A 7,337-nucleotide genomic window follows, 5' to 3' on the forward strand; every position below is an offset into this window, starting at 1 on the left:
AATCTGACCATAGAGTGAGACTGGGGGGTGTGCAGGAGTTAACCAGGTAAGTACAGTGGAACAGACTTTTAAACAAGAGTCCTCAGTTTATAAAACCAAGCCAAACAACAAACAAATCATAGAAAAAAAACCAGGGCTTGCTAGAGGTTACCCCAAGTGATTCCTCACAGTTTGCCATTACAGAGCTCAGTTTCCAGAGGCTGTGATCAAGTATTTAAGAACAGAAACTTAAAGGATATACATACATATGAATAGACAGATAGATGGATAGATGATAGATAAATAGATGGATGGATAGATAGATAGATAGATAGATAGATAGATAGATAGATAGATAGATAGGCAGACAGACAGACAGATAGATAGAGTCTGATGGCTTTCTAGCTCGTGGCCCTGTGACATGGCAGAGCATCATGGCAGGGAAGGCATTGTGTTGGTTGTTTCTTCTGAAGAAATGCCTGATAGAGACAATTAAGGAAGGAGAGGTTTACTCTGGATCGTATTTTAGAGGGATTTCAGCTCACCGTAACAGAGAAGGCCGGGCTGAGTGACTCAATCCCTGGCGGCAGAAAAGCCGGTTGGAGCGGTTGCTCACACTGTGGCTGGCCAGAAAGCAGAGACTGATGTTAGAATCAGAAATGGGTGTATCCTTCAACGGTCCATCCAGAGTGACCTATTTCCACCAACTAGGTCCTATTTCATAAAGGCTGCAGAACCATCAAAAGAGAACAAGCTATGAACCGACTATTCAGAAACAGAAGCCAATGGGGTACATTTAGATTCAAGTCAAAATGCTATGAAAAATGTCTAACCACTGGTGCACATGGTCAACAACTTTTCAGAACAGCACGACAGAAGGATACATTAAAACATCAGAACCAAGCGTTAGCACAATCTCAGGTACAAATAACCAGCCCAGTGCACTCTTCAGAGAATTAGTGTCAGTCCTACACATAGGCACTTAGAGATGATTGGAGAGTAAAGAAAAAGTGAGAAGAAAGAGCAGAAACCTAGGCTATAAGGAAGAATCTGATTTTAGAAAAGGGACAGGACTTTTGGAATGGTACCACATACTCTGTATCAGTTTTCGCAAGACACTAAGCATGGTTCAGCTTGCATATTTTCAGCTAGATAATCTGGGTGTGGACCAATGATTGGTATTGGTATGATGAGTTTTCTGATAAAGCTGAACCTCCAGATTGAACGGGATAACCTAGTTTTGGTGATCTTACAAAGAACACCAGTCTGTTAGTGAGAGCAGCTTCTAATCTCCTTTGTTCTTTTTCTTTCTTGACTGGCAAAATTAGCTAGAGTCAGTCTCTGTTGTAGTCAGATAATAACTGATACATAAAATAACATGGTGTACTAATTAACTTTACCTAATCTCATTAGCTTAAGGACAATCTACTGTTCACTCATTAAGTTTCTGTAGGTGCTTTTGGAATTTAGGAATTTAACGCAAAACTGGAGAAAATTCGGCAAGATTTTACTACATAGTTAGCATTGATTACCTACACCCCATCCCACATACAAGGAGGAGAACGCTGTTGATGCTAGCAATGCTACATTATAACACTGTTTCCTCCACAGCTCCATGACTTTTCTTTCAGACATGCTCTTCCTTATCCAAATGACTGATCTAAACATCAGCTCCATGATGCAGCCTTCCCTGTTTCCCAGACAGAGGTAATCAACTGTATCTGCGATTCTTGGCAGTGCCACTGTTGTTGGAGAAGTGCTTTGGTGTGCCTTGGGTTGCAGGTAACTGAGTTCTTTGACTAATTCATCACGGGGGACTCAGGGTTATGATAAACATTAAATATTGTGTTTTATAATACTACCCCAAAAGTTACCATTTTAATAACATATATTAAAATGCTTACTTGGACCTCGAAGTTCATTCTCAAGAAAGTAAAATACTCTTGTGGACACCTCCAAGCAGAGTAGAACCCTGACACTGTGCTCACTATGTCCAAGAGGTGAGTGGTTTCCACACTCAGGGACTTCCTTCCATTATCGTCTCTTACAGATTCTCCGAAGGAGAGGACAGTGCTCCTAATGTGTGGTAAAATTTGAGGTGAGAGTCATATGATTCAGCTTAAAGGGGAGGGATGGTCTTTAAAACAAGCTTCTTTTTTTCTAGATTGAATAATTTCAGACATTATCCAAAAAACTCAACACATTGACAATTGGTTAATTAAAAAAAAAAAACAGGGTTAACGTGGGTGTTAACAGTCATCTGCTTTGTTTAGTATATTCTAACTCAAGTTCATCTGAAATAAAATGACTGTACTTTGTATCATGCTTCACAGTCAGCAAAGCACTTTCTTTCACTCGTATTACTCATGTGATCCATACACCAAACCTGAAAGGTTCTTTCACTTTTTTTTAATTTGACAGGTAAGAAAAAGAAGCCTTGACAGATGAAATGACCTACCCCAAGGTCACGCAGCTGCTAGGGCAGGCTGGGAGTCACGCCCAGTTCGTCTAACTCCAGAATCTCACATACTTTTCACTACAGCATTCTGCCCACAGAAGAAAAGCGCTGATGTAGACACATGCTTAAAAATGCCAAGTCTGTTCTCTAAATAGATTGATGTTCTTTTAGGAAATCTAATCACATTTCTGAAGACGTAATTTTGTTGTTGGTTTAGCTCTAAAATGTTTTAATGAGAAAAATGGTTGACAAAATTGACTTTCAATGGAAGGCAGAATTAACTGACTATTTTAATTTACATTTCTATGGATCAAAAAATTGGTTCAGAATTTTATGACAAATATATGTGTGTGTGTGTGTATGGTTTTAATTTGAAATTCTAAATCTCTTTCTTAGATCATTAGATCCTTCTGACCATTCTTTCTTTCTCCTTGGTCTCTCCAGCTACCCTCTCAGAGTAAAGAAGCTGAAATAAACAGGACCTTCCGAGTTTTATCAACTCCTTTCCTGGAGGGAAGGGTGACTTCTTCACAGAAGAAACAGATGGAAAGAAGGAAGTGGCATCCAGCAGGTCTGATCAAGAGAAATATGAAATTTTGAAGCGCATGGAATCTGACTCGTACATTCTGAAGGGAAACAACAAAGGCTGACTGAAGTTAAGCAGCACAGATCTTCATGCTTTAGGGAAATATGGTAAAACAAAGAATGAGACTTCAGAAAAGCACGTGACTGGATGCCAGCAAATGACCAGATTTGCCATGCCAAGCACAAACGTGATGATGCTTCTCTCTCTCTCTCTCTCTCTCTCTATACATATATATATATATATGTGTGTGTGTGTGTATATATATATATATATATATATATATATATATATAAGTTAGGCTGACAAAAAGAAATTACGTTTAGCTAAGTTTGCAAGGCCAGGAAGCAAGTGATTGCATAATTGAGTATGTACCTCCCATCTTACTTCAATTTCGTTTTGATTAGTCACAGAAGAGTTGGAGAACGTTTACAAGACTTTTCTGGCTTTAAAATATGCATGTATCATTTAGACACAAAAGTGAAATTAAATCTTCAACTGTCTGGATTTTATATAGCTTACATCTTACTTAATTGTCTTGCAGTGTAGGTACAAACATGGTGTGTTTTCTCATAAACAACCGAATTTTGTTATGCATTCTATATTCTTCAAGATCATGAAATCAAGGCCATATTTCAGACTCTGTCCCCTGAAGGTGGACCGGATTACCTACAGCCAACATCTGAATCAGAAAGGATGCTCTGCTGTGTCCTGGCTTCGACACAGTGTTGAGACATTTAAGGCAACTGTCAGCACAGAGTGCCTTCCATCTAGGCAGGAAATTTGCTGCTGTCTCATTGAATCTTACTTCAAAACACAACAGGACTATTTGTTCCCCCCATGTTTTATTGATAGGTACCTAGACTGGAATCCAGTTTTTAGATAAGCATGAAGAGACAATTCAGATGGGTTGCATCTCATGTCAAAGATCTGAACAGCAACAAATGCAATTTTTTCATTTAAAAATTTTTATCAACAAGAAAATTTCTAAACTACAAAAGACAAATTTTTTATAACGTGTTCCATGATGCTGTTTAGAAAAGAATGAACACGTTTGACAATCTATAACTTGGTTTACAGTGGCTTAGCTACTCCTTAACTGAAGCACAGTGTTGTAAGAAATTCATAAAATATTAAGGTGACTTGAGCAAAGCACAGATTTGCTTTAAAATTTGAAACTTATCCTATTCTTATGATAGCTTGTGATATCTGTATGGCTCCACTGGTATAATAGCATAGCCATATAGATCATTAAGAAACTCTGAACGGATTCCATTGTATTCAAGAAAAAGTCATTTTCAAAAAAATGTAATGGTAACTATCAAATTATTAAAACTTTCTATCCATTTAGGCCTTTTACAGCCTGTAGATCCAAGTATGCCTTGAGGTTCCAAAAACAATGACACTAACTCTGAGCACATCCATTAATTTCAGAAATAAAGAGATTGGTTTCGTTGGCACCGAGGAGACCTGAGATGGAGCCAAGCTTGTCCACAGGAAGCGAGCACCTACACACAGAATCTGGAGAAGGGAGTGCTGGGGGGCAGTGCTCTGAAGAGATGTCTCGGGAAGCATGGCCAAGAGCAAATGATCTGCAGAGGGCAAAGAAAGGGAAGATGTTGACGTTCCAGAAAGGAAGGGGCCCAGAGGAGACAACAAGACATAATTATAAAGCCTCAGGCATTAGAAAAGACCCACAGACAACTGTCTCTGTCTGAGGTTGCTGTCGACTCCCTTGCCTTGCTTTACTGAGAGCACACATAGTTAAAAGGAGGAGAAATTTTGCCCTGCTGGCTCTTCTTTTCTTCAGACCCGTCTTGGAAATCGTTTGCACCTCTCTGAAGTAAAATCCTTGAACTGACTCTGCCTACCTGAGACTTATGTATTTGTGCCTTGCGACTCTGAGTGACCCATTCCGTGTCTGTAACATCTCCTCTACCCAAGTTTGCACAACTTTACTATCAAAAAGATAGTAACTTGAGTCTTAGACTTCATTATAAGGGATGTCAGTTGCTGTAGATTTGATTATAAGGGATGCCAGCTGCTTCTCTGAAAGCATCATCTCTGCACCCCTGGATATCTCCATCTCTTCCCAAAGTATGCGACAGCATCTCCTTACTACAGAAAGAGTGTTGCTAAGGAGCACTTTCCTGTGCTTGCTCCATGATAACAGTACCATCAATACAAACACTTGTGAGCTATAATTGATTCCTATCTGTGGTTAGCTAGGGGGCCTTCCTTAATACCCAACACAGCCGATCTAGAAAACAGTGTGGCTTGAGGTGAATCAACATTGTAGAAACTTCTGCTAAAAACTATGTACTGCCATTAAACACACTCACATGTTGCTAGCAAATAAATACTCTTCAGACAATTGAATTCAATTACCCTACAATTGAAACAATACTAAGTTAGAAAAAGCAGCATTTTAACTGTCATTGCTGGGCATCTCCCCAGCCTACCATTTTATTTCTTCACATGAAAACATTCATTTTCTACCTCTAGCAGGGTTATTTGGGACTTGAGAACTAAATTACATTCAAAATTCTATAGTAGCACAATTTGTCTGAAATGATAGAGGATAGCCAAAAAAAAAAAAGTGTAAGTAAGTCACATGGTAGCAGACACTTATACAATCAAATGAGTAACCTAAAGGTGAAATCTCCTTTTTTATTATTTTTCCTGTGCCTAAAAATTCAAAGGTGCTCAAATCCGTTATCCGGTTTCTTACATGGTACCTCACGCATTAATGTGTGGTGCATCTTCTATGTACGTGGTATCTTTCCATATCGAGGATCTCAACCTCTGGGACACACCTTTGCATCTGCAGCACTTTAACGGTGGTGTGCCAAATTAAGTTTAACAAAATCACAGGCTCCAATGTGTCCCCAGCAGGCTGAGCATTTTTACTGCCATTGATAGGGAAATGAAAGGATTTGTGTGAATATTCTCTGTGTTTGTAACAGGATCAGAGCTCACCTCTGGGTTAGACCTTGCCTTTGAATAATTGGGACCCCAAGGAACTTAGCATATTTTGCTTACCTAACATGTTAAATATATACCTTGCTCTTTCTATTGGAATACATTGTCTTAATGGAACAATAAACATCTATTTATTTTTGTCTTAGCCAAGAAACGCCTATAAACCTGGATGAGGCAGCTCCTGGAAGCACACTAAAGTTCATGGCAGTAAATTTGGTTACTCCAAAAGGTCAGATTATCAGAAGGGTCATTCATTAGTTGCCGGCTTTGTTTGCAGCCTGGGAAAGGCATGGAGGAATCCCACCAAGGAGCTCTTCACAGAGCTCAGGAAGGGGCAGAATGGAGCCTTCCTACCACCCAGACCCACATCCAGGGCTTTGAGTTGGCCCATCCCAACATCTGTTATCTATGACAGGTGGACAGATGTGAAGGAACTGGTCCTGTGGAAGGAACCACGGTCACAGGATCTCCATGACTCAGGGCAACAGCAGGATATGTGAGAGGAGTTTCGATGAGGCGATATTGATGGTGTACCAGAAGCCAGAGGCCTTGCACCAGACCAACAACTCATTACACAGTGAACATTTGCAAGTAAAGCTGTTTGGACAAAAGAGTACACTCCATGGCACACTGCAGCTCCCAATGCCACTAAGATGGACGACAAGGTGATGGAGAGGAGGGAAAGACGGAGGAGCCAGTGGTTTTTTTGCTTTTGTTTTGCTATTTTGTTGTTGCCTGGGTTTTTTTAATTAATATTTTTAATTTTTGGGGTTTTTTATTTTTTATTTTTGGAAGAGGACACTACAAGGGTGAAGGGAGGATATGGAGGGACTGGGAGGTGAGTGGAATTGGGGTCCATGATGTGAAATTCCCAAAGAATCAATTTAAAAGCCTTTGCTGTATTCACTATCTCCACCTCTTTTAAACAGAATTTCTCCTCCAGGTTAGCAATATGATGTGAGGAGCCTCCCACAACAAGATTGTTGGTCATCACTTGGTCATCTTTTACAAGTATGTATTTATTTGTGTGTGTGTATAGAAGGAGCTTGGAAAACAATTTGCATAAGTCGCTTATTTCCTCTATCAAGTGGAAGGAATAAAGCCAGGTCATCAGACTTGGTGTCGAGTGTCCTCATCCACTGAGCCACGCCACCAGCAGACATCGCTTTAAGTAAATTCTGTTACTAACAGTTACCTGGAGTATCTCACCCTGCTCTGAATTTGCTTAAAACAGAAGCTTGACTGTGTTGTGAGCTGAACTCTACCTGAAATCTAAACTCCCAGGATCTCAAAATATGTCTTGTATGGAGATAAAGTCTTTAGAAAGACAGCTGA

At 39.8% G+C, this 7,337-nt stretch overlaps 1 long non-coding RNA gene across 1 annotated transcript; it reads left to right on the top strand.

The window, feature by feature from the left end:
* The first annotated feature begins 1,463 nt into the window (after positions 1–1,463).
* Positions 1,464–6,579, top strand: LOC121141946. Its single transcript, XR_005878929.1, has 4 exons — positions 1,464–1,761; positions 2,030–2,077; positions 2,882–3,008; positions 4,455–6,579. It is a non-coding gene; the product is annotated as an uncharacterized LOC121141946 (long non-coding RNA).
* The last annotated feature ends 758 nt before the right edge of the window (positions 6,580–7,337 follow it).

Source organism: Mesocricetus auratus, unplaced genomic scaffold, assembly GCF_017639785.1.
Source record: "Mesocricetus auratus isolate SY011 unplaced genomic scaffold, BCM_Maur_2.0 Super-Scaffold_2245, whole genome shotgun sequence".
NCBI classification, from domain to species: domain Eukaryota; kingdom Metazoa; phylum Chordata; class Mammalia; order Rodentia; family Cricetidae; genus Mesocricetus; species Mesocricetus auratus.